The 17,954-nt window shown below is 41.8% G+C and overlaps 1 protein-coding gene across 3 annotated transcripts in view; it reads left to right on the top strand.

Annotated features, from left to right (window-relative positions):
- The first annotated feature begins 55 nt into the window (after nt 1-55).
- SOCS5 (suppressor of cytokine signaling 5) overlaps nt 56-17,954 on the top strand; it is a 34,375-nt gene continuing 16,476 nt past the window's right edge. Inside the window, exon 1 of one of the 3 annotated variants that reach the window (XM_064446060.1) lies at nt 56-421. The gene's annotated coding sequence lies outside the window, so the exon portion shown is untranslated. Of the gene's footprint in view, nt 422-475; nt 554-17,954 lie in introns of those variants that run through there. The other 2 variants (XM_064446057.1, XM_064446058.1) reach the window with 2 other exon arrangements.

Here is a 17,954-nt window from a genome sequence, read left to right as displayed (position 1 = left end):
CTTCGCCCGAACCCAAAATGGCCGCCGGCGAGCCCCTTCCCGAGATTGGGCATCGTGCCCGACTCCAAGATGGTCGTCAGTGGAGGCTAGCCGAAGACAGCCTAGCGGGTCAGTCCGAACGCTGCCACCCGGTAGGCTGGGAGAAGCCCCGCCTCAGCCAGCCTGCCTCTCTCATTGGTGCCGCGGAGGGCCAGGCCCTCTCTCATTGGTTAGCGAGGTGTCGCTCCCGCTCTCTCCGCTCCAGGGCCCGGGGAACTATTTTCCATTCGGCGGAGGGGGGCCGAGGAGGGGGCTCCACCGAATCTCTCCGTGCGCGCCGAGCGGCTGGCGGCGGGCCCGGGTGGGGCGGCGGAGGATGCTGCGGCCGGCGGGGCCGCCGGGAGGGCGCTGAGGCGTCGCTGTCCCCGCCGCGGCGCAAGCGGTAGGTGCTTCCCGCTCGGGGCTGGGGCTCGGCGGACGGGACCTGCGCCGCTCGCCCCCCGACGGCGGCAAGCGGCCGCTCCCCGCCGCGGCCCCGGCGCTACCGGCCGAGGCCCGCGGCGGCGTGAGGGAGGTGGGGAGCAGCCGCCAGCGCCCGAGGGAGCCGGGGGAGGGGACGGGGCCGGGCGAGGGGGAGGGCTGGGCTGCGGGGCTCGGCCGGGCCGGGGCGCGGCGGGGTGCCCGCGGGGGAGAAGGCCGCCCCGGGGCGGGGGCGCCGGGGGGGGAGGACGCACGCCGCAGCTCCCCTCGGTGCCGGCCGCCCTCCCGGGAGGGGCGGGGAGGCCGGGGCTGGCGGCCGCAGCCGAGCCCGGCGCGGGGCGCCGGGGGCTAAACCCGCCCCAGCCCGGTGCCGGCACCCCGGGGCGGGCGGCTGGCGGGGCGGCGGGGCCGGGCTGCGGCTCCTCCGGCGCCCCCGGTTAATTGCGGAGCCGGTGCAGGAGCGGGGGGATCGGTCGGCGGTCTGCTGTAGTTTGCACGCGCGCTGGTCCGTATGGAAATCGCCCTTGCGAAATTGCCATTAAAGAGCCTTCAGGGCACGCAACCTACTGTTAACCCTTTCCGTGGAGGGCTGGCGCGTTACACATCGGGCTGCTTCCCTCACGAGCGCTCGCAGAAGTTTGGAAGTCGTCTTTAGATGCTCCCAACGCGAAGTTACCAATGGTTTCTTGGAACTGTAGAAGCAGTAAATCGTGTCATTTCTGCTGTCGTTAACTTTGTAATTCAGTATTTGCTCTGAATCGTAATAGCTTACTTCCGTGGAATACACTTCTGTTTCGGATATGTTTGTTTCATCAGGTTTGTGTTTCCTCTGAGCATGTATTCTTATGAACACAGGATGTAAAGAGTTAAGCTCCTATTCCATGAATTCTTACAGAATGCTTCTCTCTGTTTTTTCTGCCTCCTCTAAAGCTTATCGAAGTTTTTCCACGGTGTTTCTATGATCGTAAACTGTGATTTTTATGCTAATCGTCATATGAGTACCATATCCCGTCGTGTGAAGTGTGATCCCTGACCGTGCCATGCAAACCCTATTATGAAAAATGCTGCACTTTTCCACTGAAGCTCGTTCCATTATGGTCCATGACATTGCCTAGTTTGGTAAAGGTACAGCTTTTCTCGCATAAATTGCAACAACTTCAGGAGAGCTTTTGCTCGTGCAATATAGTCCTATAACAGGAAAACATTTTGGGGATAGATGTGGCTCAAGTGAACTATTTGCAGGCAGATGGCATGAATGGATAGTACGATTAAAACTTGCATTTATGTAACCTTACTTAAAAATAATTGTGTTCCATAAATTTGCACAGAAGTTGACTGGACCTCATTTTAAGTAGTTCTGCCTCCTTCAGAAGACAGGTGAATTGGATATCAAGATGAGAGTGAAAATAGTCAGAAGTTTTTTTCTTGGCTTTAAAACATTGTGTGGAAGACTAAACTACATTTTCATAGCTATCTAAATACTTCAAATGCTTCAAATACACTTGAGTGCTCTGGGTTTTTTTTGTTTTTACTTTAGCTTAACATCTTTTTTTGTAATATTTTAAAACTTAAAATTCTCTTAGATGAGCAGTTGCATTTCAGGGCACTTTTTTTCCCTCCTTCTAGGTGAATGGCACAAAAGACCCTTCTGTAGTTGCAAGTACCGCATATTAGTAGTAAATATTTTACTAGGTTTTAAGTGCATTGTAATTTAAAACATAGCTTTAGAGTAGTTTAATAACTTTGTTAATATCATATGAGTCAGGACCCAATACTTGAAGGAGATTGTTCAGTTGCTGGACCTTTTAGTGTGAAGTTTTTTACAGAATCAGTGTCTTAATGTGCCCTTCTAGAAGTGCTTTTATTTTTATTATGGGATTATACAATAAGGGTGTCATTCCTAATTTCCTTTCATGTAAACCTAGTTAACTTCTGTTTAGGGATGTTACTCCAAGAAACAGTACTCTTAAAAACAAAAAAGACTTTCTAGTCGCATTCCACTGAACAAAGTGCATTTGTGCAAGATAGAGATGGTAATTTATGGGTGCCAGAAGTTTTGAGTCCAATGAATTGTTGAGTACAATGGAATGTCCTTTCACAAGTCCATCTCAAGAAGGGAAGTTGGGGTTGTGTCACTAGGTAATGACCATGGAGTACCTCATAGCCCCCAAATGCCGTTTGCCTTACTCACTTAGATTCCACAACTTTTCTTCTCAGTTCAAATCTCTCATGGGCCACTGTGCACTCAGATGACATATGGGCAATTTTCTAGTTAAATCATTACATCTATAGAAATCTTGATGTGTGGTTCACACCCCCAAGATCTCATGTCATGCAGGTTTCTGCTGTTAAAGGCTTCCTGCTGAAGAGGTCATGCAGCCCTCAGCCTGAACATAACCCCTGTTACCTTGCATGTCCCCAGCTGATGAGGTTGCTACAGTGAGATATTGAAAGAAGGCAAGTTTCCAAGTTAACAACTTCCTAATTCATTCAGCTGTCAGTGTGTAAACCAAGGTATTCAAGTAGACCTGGTATCAAAGCAGTAGCCTTAGCAAGAGGGTCTCTGTCAGAACAGATTTAATTCTGTCTTCTTGTGGGTTTTGTACATTAATAACTACAGCAAAGTGAATTAGCTATACTTTTAGGGTTCATTCATTGTCAGTGCAAAGCAAACTATAGAGGAAAAAAACCAATTTTGAGACCTGATGGACTGAGCTGCTGAAACTTGCTCTGATTTTCTAGTTGGTCTAAATGCCTTGCATCTACTCTAGTTTCAGAATTGCATTAGCAATACAACCAGCTAGTAAATTCAGACAGCTGGATAGCATGCAATAGCTTGACCTGACCTCATATGTATGAGAGCATTGGAAAAATGGCTGGGTTAGGCCTTGGAGGAGTATCTAGAATTTCTCTTCTCTTGATCTTTTAATGATGGCAGGTACATCTTAAGAAAGAGCAGGTGGAGGGATTAGAAATCAACTGTGTTCTATTAGAAAGGGATTGGGGTTTTTTAAGCTTCTTTGAAAAATGTGAATCTTGTCACTCTGTGGCAAGGTTCTAGAGATGACTGTTTATCAAATTTGATGTGGCAATTCACATGTTTCCCTGATGGACTAATAACCCAAGGTGGTATAACATGCATTTTTCTGGTCTCATTCGTCATGTTTAAAGTTAAGTCTAATCAAAGGACAGCAATGATTGCAGTTAATAGTTGTAAATTATCTGGTCCTGTGATAGCCTGTTGCTAAATAGATCGATTTTTGGTAGATCATGGATTATAGATGATTCCATGTAACTTTCATACAGTAAATTTATCTATTAAGATTGTCAAAGTGGTGATGTTTCATTTACTGCTACAAATAGTGAAAGCAAATGTAACATCTAAACAGGAGACATTTTTCTTCACAAAAACGTACATTCCTGACTTTGTAAAATAAAAGAAAGAACTTTCGGTGTAAAGGCTTCACCATAAACTCCTAAGATATTGATTCCTATTTCAGTATTTTGGAATAGGCTGGCTGGTTAAGTAATTCTTGAGTAGCTGTCTGGTTTAGGCTGATTTCCTTGCCTCTTGTTTCCCCAAGAGCTATGCTTGGTAGTTTCTCCAGCCTTAAGGGGAAATTAGCACTTAGTATTTATGTTGTGGTATTTATGCCTAGAGGCTTCATTAAGGCCACAAGGCTTGGTTGTGTTGAGCAATATGCAGTGCCTCCCCTCCATCTGATCATGGCCTGCACTGTATTGAGATGCCTGCTGTCTTCTAAAGATGGCTGCCTAGTTCTAAAAAAAATTGCATTTTGATTTCTGTGGTTTGGGGTCAGAAGGATTATCAACTTCTCTGATACTGTTAACTTATGCATTAGTTTGAAGCAAATATGCAATTGCTCCATTAAATAAGAAGTGTTCTGAAGTGATATGTATTTGTGTGGTTTTCTTGTTGGACAGCTTATTTTAATCTTTGAGCTATATCTAGCTAAAATATTGTATTTAAAGTTTAGTAAATGTATGCTATACCTTCTGGAGCCCTTATACTTTGTCAGCTCTATAAATTAACTCTGACACACTGAATATTTTTCACCAGCTAACATAGCTGTTGGTTAAGTTAAATAAAGGAGAAAAGCCCACATGCTCTTTCCATGCATACAGCTGGACATCTCTGTTAAATTTTTCAACAAAAATGAAATTTTGATTGCTTTTTAAAGCTTCATGAATACACTAATTGGTGAATCATCTAATGTGCAGTTTAGTTTCAGGAAATATGAAATGGCTCACTAACTTCGTGGTTATAAGATTATGCAGACCTTCTGAAAATCTCAGTAAGAAAATGTGTGCAGTGGTGGTGGTTGATATTTTTGGCTGTGAGAGAGGTTGGCTAAAACTCAATGTAGTTATGCATAGTCTGCACTAGTTTATATGGTAGAAACTAATTTGAAGAATTATCTGGAAGAAAGAGTAATTTTACAGGTTCATCTGCTCTTGGGACATTATCCAGATTTTGTTGAATAAGTTTGCAGGCAGGAACCTCTTCTGGATCTGTAACTGGTCCTGAATTCCTAGATAACATGGTAGTTGCTTTTCTCCCTGTGCTTTTACACAACCGTGGTTGTTGAATTCTTCAGCCTTAATGTTGGACAGCTGCAAAACATTTAAAGCCTATCTTTGAAATATTGGGATAAGAAGGAGGGGGAGATGGAGGCTGCCCAGATAAGTAATACTTCATGAGGACTCTGAAGAATTTTCTTTATGTAGCCATATATGGTGTGTTCCTGGCTAACTGGACACTACTTGATTATGTACTGTGTTATCAGGTGAAGTATTTAAACCAGTAGTCCTTTCTTGTGGAAGTTTGGCTCCTTACAGTAGTTGCGGAATCAAGGAGGGCAGGAATCTGCCTTTCTTGGTGCAGCAGAATAAGAAAAAATTTAGTGCAGTGCATAAAGTCTTTTTGTAAATTCAAGGTTTTTATAGTAAATATTCACACCATTATTGAAGATGCATGAAGCATTCTTAGAATATTGTTGTATTGCAGTACATATTGCAGTACTTATGGCGAGCACCAGTTTCTTATAGACAGAAACTTTTACAGTGTTGGGAAGTGCTTCAGCTATTTCTCATTGGAGTATATTTACAGAGTTGGAATTTAAGATTGTTTAAATTTTAGTACAGTAGAAGCAATAGAAAGTAGTTTTCCTGCAATACTACTTCTGATAACATTTTTGCATCTCAGCAGAACTAATTCTAATAGTAATTCAAAAGTTAGCCTAGCACCCAGATGAAATCATTTGAGCCTCATTGCTCAAGACCCAAATGTCAATCATAGGATTAAGAATTGTAATTCTGGGATAAAAAGGTCTGGTACTTAGCACCTTTTACATATTTCCATTAGGCTAGCAGAGACTCCAGGGCTGCAGTTGACTTAATTAGGCTTGATTAAGACCGTGATATAACTGATCAAGATAATATCTTAGAATATTTGGTCTTTAATAGCAAAAACTTAAGTTGTAGTGATTGCTTATGCCAATTTGGCTTATTTTTCTTCATGGAACTTGGCTAGCTAAAGAAGAACATGTTTAATAGGACAGACCTGCAAGTAACCTGTTTCTTGAAAAGAACTTGAGCACCAGACTTCCATTGCCACTTGTCTCTTAACTTCTCATACCTTGAATCCTGTCTGCTTAGGTAGATCTGCTTTTATATCTAACTGTATACTCTGCTCTGTACCTTAGGTTTTTGGTTTTGCAGTAAGGCCTGTGCAGCAGAGTCTGATTTACTGACTCACTTATGGAAAAAGTACCCATTACTAAACTTTGTTTCTGAAGAGCTTTTACATTTGGCCTCTGTGGAGAAGGAAGTATTTTAATCATTCCTCTAGTGCAATAAGAGGTCTCTTATTCTTTTGAAGTACCATATGGATAAAGTGAATTAATTTTAGACTGCAAATTATCTTTAATCTTGAGTTGACTGGAATCTTTGTGTGATAGATTTGGTTAAACACTTACACTGCTTAGTTGATGCTTTGTTTTCTTAGATCTTTAATTTTCACATTTCTGTTGGGGAATTGTGAATTATACTTTTTTAAACATATGTTAAACCTCACTTGGTTAGAAAGTGGAATTAAATTAAATATACAAATAACATTTTCAAATTGGTTTGTAGCTTATTACTTCAAAGGTGCTGGATGAGTAGTTAAACAAGCAATTTTATCAAAACACATTTTTTATTCAAATTGCTCAATAAGTTAAAATTTCTATCACGTGTCTTGCAGTATTTTAGACTTGGTAGATCTTACTTCTCATTCGTTGGTCTTACTCGTGGCTTGGAAGAGGAAAAGAGCTATGTATTTCTAATCTGCCGCACAGTTGCGGTTGTAAAATTATTAATGCTTAAGATTGAGAGGTCTGGCTAAGAGGTTATCTTTACTAAAAGAACATTCCTTTCAACTAAAAGCTAGCAGTCTGTGATTGTTTCCAACTCCCCACTTCTGAGCTAGGATAATACTGGCTGTGCCACTCCTGTAGGCTCCACCAAGAGCCATCTCTCAGTACTGTCACATTATTTACTGCTTGAGCCCTCCTTAGCATTGTGGCTGTTAGCAAGGGGCTTAAGGAGTGTGTCCCTCCTAGGGATGGGTACCTGGCTTTAACATTGAAATAATTGTTTTTCCTCACCTTTTTCCAAAATAGTATATAGGCTGGATCTCTGCAATCACTTGGCAGAGAACTAGAAGAGATGCTCTGTGTTCCCTCCACAGTGATCATAGTTAATAAAGCTTTTCTCTGACCTGTCCTACATTGCACCTGTGTTATTATGCACTTGGAGTCCCCAGATTCCCTGACACCCTTTTCTCAATTTTTATTCAGCCAGTTCATTTAATCCGTGATGTTCTCTTTTCTCTTCTGGATTAGTTGGTAAGAGCTTGTTGAGGGAGACCAACTCTGAGTGCTGGTGTTGGCCTAAGAGAGTGGGCTGGGGTGTGCGATGGGGCAAGGGGGTGCAGAGGGGTGATGGTGTTGTGTTGTCCCTTCAGACTGCAGTGACTTGTTCTCTCTTAAGTCCGCCCCACCTAGCCACACTCTTAATGTAAGGAAAGTCTCTTGAATCCAGTAAGCAAAGTTTCTGCTGCCAAGATCTCGCTGAGTATTTCTGCAAGTTCTCACCAGTGGCTTAAGTCATTTGGACATTTGATGTTCTTTAAAGCTTTGGCAACAAACATGATCTGCTTTGCTTTTGCTTTATTTATTTGTTTATTAATAAAGTCAAGCCCTTAATGTAGATTGTCACAATGCTGGGCAGATCTGGCTATAAATTGTATTTAAAGCTTCAGTGTCAGACTGGCTTTATCTTCAAAAATGTATGTGGTTTATCTACTGAAGAAGTTTCTCATAATTATTGTCCTTAAGATCTGGATGCCTTATTTATGGAAGCAAGAAATTTGATGACAGGACCTCTGGTTCTTACAGATGTAAGACAAATTATATGTAATAGATTGAGATTAAAATTTCTGTCAGTGTAATCGTGGAGAATGCCAAGGTACTACCTCTGGGTTTAAGGCCCTGGACTGCAAAGTATTGACTCTGGGAGAGGGTATCAGGGATGTGTTGATAAATAGTTCACCTGTTCTTGTATTCTTTGCTGAGCAGCATGTATTGGCCAGATAGGGTTTTTACTAGGTGTATCCTTTGATAGTCTGGGCTATTATGTTACATCCCATTACTGTATTTCAGGAGTGCATCGTCTGCCTGTTAGTATTTGCTGACATTATCAGCTTGTAGCCTGGTTTGACAACTAACAAAATTCTGTCCCACCTTGGGTTATGACATTGTGATTGTTGGTTTCTTTCGATGACTTACTTATCTTTAGAAGAGAATGTTTGCAATTGACTTTTGGAGAAAATCTACATTTATTCTGGAAGCTTAATGTATTGTGCACTGCTAAAACTGTAGAAATACTGACTCTTCTAATTCACTTAAGCACTTTGAGGATGAAATTTTTTTTTGTTCTTTACAATAAAGATAACTTAGCAATTAGTCTTCCAGTATGACAATTCCAAAATAACTTCTTATGGTCTTCTACGGTGCTTTCATGTTTCAATTAAAAAATTTGCAAGTTCAGTAAATCCACACAGTAGTCTGCATTATAGAGGTATTTTTATTGTCCATTGAATTGTATTCTTGCAAAATCTATTGGAATAAATACGAGGACTCTTTCAGATTGACCTGACAATCTACTGTTTCCCTTTACTGGAACTAAAGAGAAAATCTGGGAATCTGTCAAAAGTGTTAATTTTTATAATGCTTAAACAATTGTGCTATAAGAAGTGAAAATTGCTTTGCCTCAAGAGTCTGGGTTGACCAGTGTCAATTGTCCTGTGCAGATGATATGGTTTTGTTCTCTCAAATTCCGTTGGGAGTGAAGCATCTGTTAAAGGATTTAGCATTTTTGTCTGTAGAACTGTTAGTCCTTATATGCATACGACATGGTCTTGTTTTCTAAAACTCCTTTGGGAGTGAAGCATCTGTTAAAGGATTTTCAGTGCTTTTGTTGGAAGGAATGTGACTAAAATTCAAAACTATGAAGTAATTACACTCATCTATAGTTCAGAGTTGCTTATGTGGATGACTGATGACCATTGCATTGAACAAGTTTTCTATTTTGATATTCATCTAACGGTTTGAGCAGAATAAACGAGGTTTAGGGTCTTAAGGTCCAGACCAGTAATTTGTGTCTGGAAAAGTAGCAGTCATCTTGTATTTTAGACTAAGGTTTGGACTTTGATTCAGTGTGGCATGTGGTTTTAGAAAAAAAATTTTTTTCTATGGTAGAACATAGAAATATATATAATTCAGGCAAAACTGACTTTTTGTTGATTAAACTTATGCTTGTTTCCAGGACCAGGTCTGGAAGCCAGCTTTTAGGGGCTAACTCTTAAGTGGTATGAAAGTTTGAAACCTCCCTTCTTTTGTGCATTGTTTGGTTCATCCCTTCCCCACATCTGTTGATCACTGTTGTATTTTTGGGGGGGAGTACTGTTTGGCTTTTTTTGCAACTAGTTTTGATCAGAATTTTAGGAGCGGTAAAAATTAGCATAGTAATGTGTCATCAGTTGTCTTTTTGAGGCTATCTATATTTAGCTGATATTTGGAAATCCTTGTTGGTAGTGAGCTCCGGAGGAACTTTACAGCCTTGTTTTCAGCAACACAGTTGATTTATTTGGGTAGAAAATATTCTCCCTGAGCATCATAGATGACAATAGATAAGCTGAAGATTTGCGGTTAGGACTATTTTGTCAATGGTTCTTAAGATATAAATGACTTTGGTCTTAGTCCTGGAATGTCTTGCTTATAGGCTCAAAAATTATCATGTTATGAAATAACTTTTTTCAGTTATGCAAATAATTCCCTTATTTTGACTGTGTAGCAGTAGAAACAAAGACTTCAAAAGATCTACATAGCCCATGAATTCTATAAAATTTTTAAAATTTTAGTCAAATATGAGAGATGAACTGATTTTGTACCACGATAAACCAATCATCTCAATGCTAGTGAAGTTAACATGGTTTACTAATAGTGTATCTGTGCATGGTTGAGGAATATGTCATCCCTATACTTGCTTTAAAGCCTGTAATAAGTGAAAAGAATCTTGATTTGCCAGTTTCATCAACAGAGGCATGTATAATTTCACACAAGTTTCTTAAGGGGACACAGGCAATGGCCTTTTCTCTTTTCCTGAGAAAGAGAGGCACTAAGATTTTGTTTTTACCTTTCCTCATAATCCCAGAGAGCAGTGAGTAATGCAAACAAAAAATTGTAGAGAAGAGAATATTGTTATATAAGGAGATAAAATGTCCTACAGCTGTGGCTTAAAATTTGTTCATTACTACAAAATTTGATAAAATTATATTCCTCTTGTTAACATTAATGCGTTGTTTGACCAGCTTGATACAGCAAAGATGTGCAAAGAAATAGTTTTGCCCTCTTCGTTATGCAGTACAAATCTAGAAAGAGGCTAGTCTTGCTCAGGGTCCATTCTCAATTTTTTCCTTTAAACTCACCACTTGTGTCTCATTCTCTGAGTTCTCACAAATGTTGGGCTTGGTTTCTTCTGTTGCTCACAGACTTGCTTTTCTTTTTACCATTAAGTTATGGCTCTAATGCCAAAAACTCTACTTTGCAATTTAATTTTGGCTGACTTGAAAGGGTCAGTAATTATAGTTGCTGTTTCCAGCAAGTTGAGTTTTTCCAGCAGTCTTTCTATGAAGAATGTGACTGTGGATTAATTGAACACAAAAATAATTCAAACTTTTTTCTGCCAAAGGCAAGCATAGGAGTAGGTGCTAGTAAAGTTTTCAAAAGTCTGGTACCTAGGTAATTTGTAGATCCTACTGTGAGCTGTTGCTCAAGGAAGCATAAAACTGATCTAATTTAGTGAGAAAGTTATTGGGGTGCAGCTTACCTGTAAAATTTTGTGGAAGTTTAATTTTCACTCTTAGAAACAAGTCAATGTTGAGGCATTTTTAAAGCCTGCTGCCTCCAAGCTTCCTGCCAACAGTGGGGATATCATCTCTAAAGCACAGTACCTTGTCTTTTTTCAAGTTATTCTGAATTCAGATGACAGTGAGTTAACAGTTGTTGATTTAAGAATACGCTGACATAGTGGATGACATACCTAACAGAATTTCTTTACTTCTGCCTTGCTAGTTTATGCATGCTCCTTTAGTGTCCTGGAGGGGCTGAGGAGGCAACAGTGGTGCTCTGTGGCAGCAGGATGACGTACTTTAGTTGTTGAACAGTGCATGACAGTATTCAGCTGATGCCTCTCTTCTCAAGGATACTTTAGTTCTGCGGTTTCATTAATCACTGTAAGTTTCCCTCATGCTCAGTATGCACTTTTCTTTTATAAAAACACTATAGTACTGGTGTAAGGAATGGTCTAGAGGGAAACACTTTGCAAATGTAGCTGAGTTTGTTATTAGCATGGAAAAGCAGTCTCGATATTAGCTGTCATTACTGTGCTGTCAGAAACCCTCATGGTTCGCGTATAGCAGGAGTTATGGTGGTGTTACAGATACAGTTACATTGGCAAAATTCTGGTCTTTCATTTGGGACCGTGATTGACATTCTTTTCCCTATTTGGCATCTATGTACAAAGCTACCTCTCTGTTACAAAATCTTACTAGGTAGGCCTACCGATACAGCTTCTGATCCTTGTTTCCTACTCATTTAGCTTTGCATGTGTATTTTATAATCTCTTTTACTAATTTTGGAGTTGAACCATGTATTTAGCTCTAATGGGAAGTGACTGTACCTCAACTTTTGAGGCATCATAGGTAGTTAAATGCCTTTATGCAGGAGCTAAGCCTGCGGCTCAAATAAATGCATGTAGAAAATTGCTACTCAAAAGGCTTTGCAAGCATACCTATCCTATACATGCAGGAATTAAGTAGGTAGGAGGAAAAATACTTTAGTTGTCACATTGGAGTGCACAGAAGGAAGATAGACTTGAGCCTTCTTGGTGAGGAGCAGCAGCAAAGGAGCGTATCATGAAGTGAGGGAGAAGGAGGTGAAATCAAGTTCTGTGTGTGGAGTTTGCAGAGCTGAAGCTTGCAGTGTGTCAGTAATAGCACAAAGACTGGTGGTGGTGATACCAAACTTGTGTCTGATCCCTGTGCGGTAATGTGGTGCCAACAGGTGGTGCTGTTAAAAGAATTATTGCTGCTTTTGCATCTTTCTCCCATCTTGTCAGGGAGAAGCATGTATGACCATGGAAATCTGTTGTGGGAACACGTTAAAGTCCTTGAATGCGTTCAGAGGAGGGCAACAAAGCTGATGAAAGGGCTGGAAGCAATGTCCTATGATGAGTAGCTAAGGACTCTAGGCTTGTCTAATTTGGGGAAAAGGAGGCTGAGGGGCAACAACATTGCTTTCTACAGCTTCCTGAGGAGGGGAGGTGGAGATCTCTTCTCCCTGGCATCTAGTGATAGTACGAGAGGGAATGGTTCAAAGCTGTGCCAGGGGAGGTTTAGATGGGATATTAAGAAGCATTTCATTACTTTACGGTGTTACAGTGTTCAAACACTGGAAATGGCTTCCTAGGGAGGTAGTTGATGTCCCAAGACTGGCAGTGTTTAAGAGGCATTTGGACAATGGCCTCAATAACGTGCTTTAACTTTTGGTCAGGCAGTTGGGCTAGATGATGGTTGTAGGTCCCTTCCAATTGAAATAGCCTATTCTAACACCACCATCCCCCCCCAACCCCCCCAGTAAACAGCCATTATTTAGACAAATGTATAACTTTCAACCAGGTATAGCTGTATTCAAAGGTATTCCAATTTTAGGCTGGCTGTGTGTATTACTCTTCTCATGACACTTCAAATAGCTTTATATTGCCCATAGTGGAAGTTGAGCAGTGGTAACTGGAAGTAAAGAGTCAGTGGCCATGGCTGTTTCTAGTTTTATTTACATCTGATTTGAAGTTAAATAGGATGCCCAGGTCTGCTTGGAAGGAATTCAGAAGAGTGAGGAAAAACCTCTCCTGGTCATTGTGTTTTCCTACTGTAGAGGTGGCATTTCTTGTCTTCTCAGACTCTTTGAGGGGTCTTACCTGGTCCTTGTGGACTTCAGCTCCTGCTTACTGTGTAACTGAAAGTCCTCCATTCTCTGTAATAACTTAAGAGGATATTGTGTTCTGTATGTGTCCATGTTGCTTTACTTTCTTGTTCGCTGCCTTCACTTGGTATTCTTAGGATGGAGTATACCACTGTACAGGATCAAGGCTGTTAAGTCTTCCAATTCCGTGTAGTATCTCTGAGGCTTGCAAAGGTCACTCTGATTTGCCTTTCATACAGTGTTTTCTGGAGAAAAGATTGTACAGAGTGTTAATGTTATCTCATCTCAATGAGTAAACAACTAGTTGGAATTTTTAGAGAGGAAGGTAGGCTTATGTTTTATTTGTTTGCCGGATCATCCTGCTTTGTCATTTGACTGAACCTGACATTGTCCATTACGCAAATAACTTGGAGCATCTAGTTGTTCACCCATCAATTTGCAAACTCTTAATGGACAGTTTGGATAGTTGTGATTCTGTATCATTGACAAAGTGTCCTATTTTGTTGTGCAGCTGTAAACTTCTGTAGTGAAGTGCATTGTTGCATAAATGAGAATGGGAGTTCACACATGAGTCATTGTTCCCACTGGTCTTCTTTCTTCTTCCCCTACTTCCACAGATAATAGGAAGTGTTAGAAAAATTTTAAGGGATGCTGTATTCACTTGTTTATAACTTTGCTGAGCTCTGAGCTTTTGGACTGAAACCCTTTATCTCTTTTCTTTTTGCCTTGGGTTTAATTTTGTTTAAAGCTTCCTGCCAAAATTCTTCATCTGTTTTCAGAAACAAAACTAGAATAATTCTGTGCCATATTTTTATGGCAGTCTCTTCTTTAAAATATTGTAGTGCACCTCTGAACTGGAATGTGTACTTGAAATTTGTCAGTGGGTGACCTCTGGCTGAGATGTAATGTTTTAATTTTATGAGTACCTGCCAAAATTGAGCCAATTCTCTTTTTGAAAGTCTGTGATCTGGACATGGCAATGTTTCCTGGTGGAATTCCCTGGAGACTGTCTGCACTCTGTGTACTCAAGCAGGATTTTTCTTTCAAATACATCTCTGGACAGCAGTAAGCTGTGCAGAGCCTGGGAACCGGAATTGTCCCAAGTTAATTGGGGGGAGCTGAGAGGGGTCTTAGGGCACAAAGCCAGGTGGGAAATCTGTGAGACAGCCCTGGCACATGTCAGCTCCAGAACTGTGCACTCATTCCTCCTCCTTTCCTGTCCCATCAGTTCCCCAATACCTCCAGAATCCTACCACTCTTGACTGTGACTTTGACTGTGTTAAGACCTTTTTTTAGAGGTGAGGTATCCATGCTGGGCTAAAGCTTGGCTTCTCCCACACGTGAACAGATATGTTACTTCTGAGCATTACAAGGATGCCACTCATCATACTAATGTGTAACTGGGTTGTAGGGAATGCACTGTGTCACTGCGTATGAGTAGGGTATACGTGTTTGGTCAGTACCGATTGCTGTGACAGTCATTCAGAAAAGATCAGTCTGATTCTCTAGTGACCTTAACAGATAAACTCTGGAAAGACTACTGAGACAATGAACCTAAAGGTTTTTTGCTTCAGGAGTTCCAAACTGGATGAAGTTTGGCTGTACTTCTATAAGACGTTCCACACAAAGTTCACATTTCCTGAATTTATAAGATGAGGAGGGTTTTAATACAGCCAAAATGTAACTTTCTTGGATGCTTTTCCTGAAACAACTTCAACTTTGAACTATTTTAGGTAGCTGCCTGGCCTATAATATTCAGACCAAATCAGAAAGCTACAGAAATCTGCTGAACGTGGTCTGATAGTGCAAAGCGTTAAGTTATGGTAATAAATTTTTTTTTTAAAAAAGGGGAAAAAGGAAAAAGTGTTTTCCAAAGGCATGTCCCTCTTGTTGGGAAGAAGACTTTAAGCCCACCAACTAGGCTCAATTTCTCTGCCGCTCTTGAGGCAGTTGGCACTGTACAGCTTCAAGTGCCCTTTTTTTTAACGCATTTCCCTGGTAGCAAAATCCATGTCAATTATGTAGACACTTGAAGTTGTATGAGAGCTTTCACTGAGTTTTATTGATGTCCTTCCTCTGAACTAGCAGCAGAGCCCACGGCAGCACTGTGAACTTCACAGGAAGTTAGTACCTGGTTGAGCAGGAGTTTCTTTCCCATGTTTGTTCAGTGTGGGATTAAGCAGATTTTGCCGAAAGGTGTTCCAGTCTGGCTGCTTATCAGATCTTTTGAAGGTAAATCTTTGTTTTCCTTCAAATCATGACGGATTTTAAGTTACTACAGATTAGCCCTGCATGCCTATGTGCCACTGATACCAGTGCTATCAGACATTTGCAGTGTTCTGGTTTTCCCCTCCTTTCCCCCACCTGACTGGTAGCCTCCTGCCAACCTATAGGAGAAGAGTTTGAGACCTGTGTGAAGTTGCATAACTGGTTTTAGCTATTCAGACCCCTCAGCTTTATCTAATGGTTGGGGGGGAGGGGATGCTCAAGCTATGGCATCATGGATATCTCAACAAAATGTCTTAATTTTTCATCTACGAATGAGAATTTGGAATTCTCATTCTTGTGATCACTGTGCATTTTCTCCATCTGGAACTCCTGGCCACTATGTGACAGTAGCTAGATGTGGAAACTGCCACGTCTCCTAATGATAAATGGAGGAAACTTGTATTTCTACATCAAGAATCAAAGTCCTCATCATGGAGGATACTTAATGATCATAGCTTCCTGAAATAATTTATTGAACAGGTTGTCCCTGTTGTCTTGAAAATGTTCATGTACATTGTCTGGTATTTAAGTAACAGTTGAACCGTCCTTTTGAAAAATTGGAGGAATAGTGCTTGCATTTTTGTTAATAGTTTTTCCTGTTAACAGTGTTATGGCTCTTGAGCCTTCAGAAAAGTACAGTGTTTTTCTAGATGAGTCTTAGTCTCAAGGCTTTATTTTATCTTTTTGCTGCACAGTTATGACTTTCATTTAATCTTTCACAGAATCACAGGTTGGAAGGGACCTCAGGGGTCTAGTCCAACCTTTCTAGGAAGAGCACAGTCTAGACAAGATGGCCCAGCACCTTGTCCAGCCGAATCTTAAAAGTGTCCAATGTGGCCGAGTCAACCACTTCCCTGGGGAGATTATTCCAGTGGTTGACTGTCCTCAGTGTGAAAAATTTCCCTCTGGTGTCCAATCGGAATCTCCCCAAGAGCAACTTGTGTCCATACCCCCTTGTCTTCTCCATGTGACTCCTTGTAAAAAGGGGGTCTCCATCTTCTTTGTAGCTACCTCTTAAGAACTGGTACACGGTGATGAGGTCCCCTCTGAGCCTCCTCTTCTCAAGGCTGAACAAACCTAGTTCTTCCAGCCTATCCTCGTACGGCAGGCTTCTCAGTCCTTTGATCGTCTTGGTGGCCCTTCTCTGGACCCCTTCCAGCCTGTCCACATCTCTTTTGTAGAGCGGGACCAGAACTATACACAGTATTCCAGATGTGGCCTGACAAGCGCTGATCAGAGTGGGATAATGACTTCTTTATCTCCACTGGTGATGCCCTTTTTGATGCAACCCAGCATCCTGTTGGCCTTCTTGGCTGCAGCAGCACACTGTTTGCTCATGTTGAGCTTTCTGTCCACAAGGACGCCCAGGTCCCTTTCCACAGAGCTGCTCTCCAGCCAGGCGGATCCCAGTCTGTGCTGTACTCCTGGATTATGTTTTCCCAGGTGCAAGACCATATACTTTTCCTTGTTGAACTTCATAAGGTTCTTGTTGGCCCACTCTTCCAGCCTATCCAGATCTTCCTACAGAGCAGCTCTCCCTTCTGGAATATCTACTTCCCCACTCAATTCGGTGTCATCTGCAAAATTCATCAGGCTACACTTGATGCCGTTACCCAGATCACTTATAAAGATATTGAATACCATTGGGCCCAATATCGATCCCTGGGGGACTCCACTAGTGACAGGTTGTCACTTGGAAAAAGAGCTATTTATCACCACCCTCTAGGTGTGGCCTGTCAGCCAGTTCCCCACCCACTGCACAGACCACTTGTCTAGGCCATAATGCATTAATTTCTCCAGGAGCAGGCCGTGGGGGACCATATCAAAGGCCTCAGAGAAGTCCAGGTAGACAATGTCCACCACCTGCCCCATGTCAGCCAGGCAAGTCACTTTGTCGTAGAAGGCCACCGGGTTTGTCAAGCACAATCTGCCCTTAGTGAAGCCATGTTGGCTTTTCCCAATCATGTCCTTCATTTGACTGTGATGGCCCCCAGGAGGATTCATTCCATAGCTTGCCCAGGGAATGAAGTAAAGCTGATGGGCCTATAGTTACCTGGATCCTCCCTTGAGCCTTTCTTGTAGATAGGGGTAACATCTGCTGCCGTCTAGTCCTCTGGGTCATCCCCTGTTCTCCATGACTTCTCGAAGATTATGGCGAGTGGCCTCGCCATGATGTCAGCCAGCTCTCTCAACACCCTTGGGTGGATGGCATCAGGACCCATCGATTTGTAGGGGCCAAGCTCCTGTAGTAATTCACATACTAACTCTTCCTTCACTGATGGTGGGTCGGTGTTTGGATCAACCAGGAATTTCATTCCCAAAACCTGGGACCCAACAGTGTTGGTAAAGACAGAGGTGAAGAAAGTGTTGAGGACCTCTGCCTTTTCAGCATCGTTGGTGACTGACTCTCCTTTTCTGTTTAACAGTGGGCCTGTGTGTTCCTTCTGTTTCTGCTTGTGGTTGACATACCTGAAGAAACCTTGCTTGTTATTTTTGACATCTATGACCAGTTTCAATTCAAGCTGGGCTTTTGCTTTTCTAACTGCACCTCTGCATGCTCTGACAATGCCCTTGGAGAAGTGGAGGATTATCCGTTGAGAGCTACATCTCTTGTATGTGTAC

This window comes from Phalacrocorax carbo, chromosome 3 (assembly GCF_963921805.1).
Source record: "Phalacrocorax carbo chromosome 3, bPhaCar2.1, whole genome shotgun sequence".
Taxonomy (NCBI): domain Eukaryota; kingdom Metazoa; phylum Chordata; class Aves; order Suliformes; family Phalacrocoracidae; genus Phalacrocorax; species Phalacrocorax carbo.
Note: the sequence above shows the minus strand (reverse complement) of the source record. Positions and strands in the feature narration are given on the sequence as shown.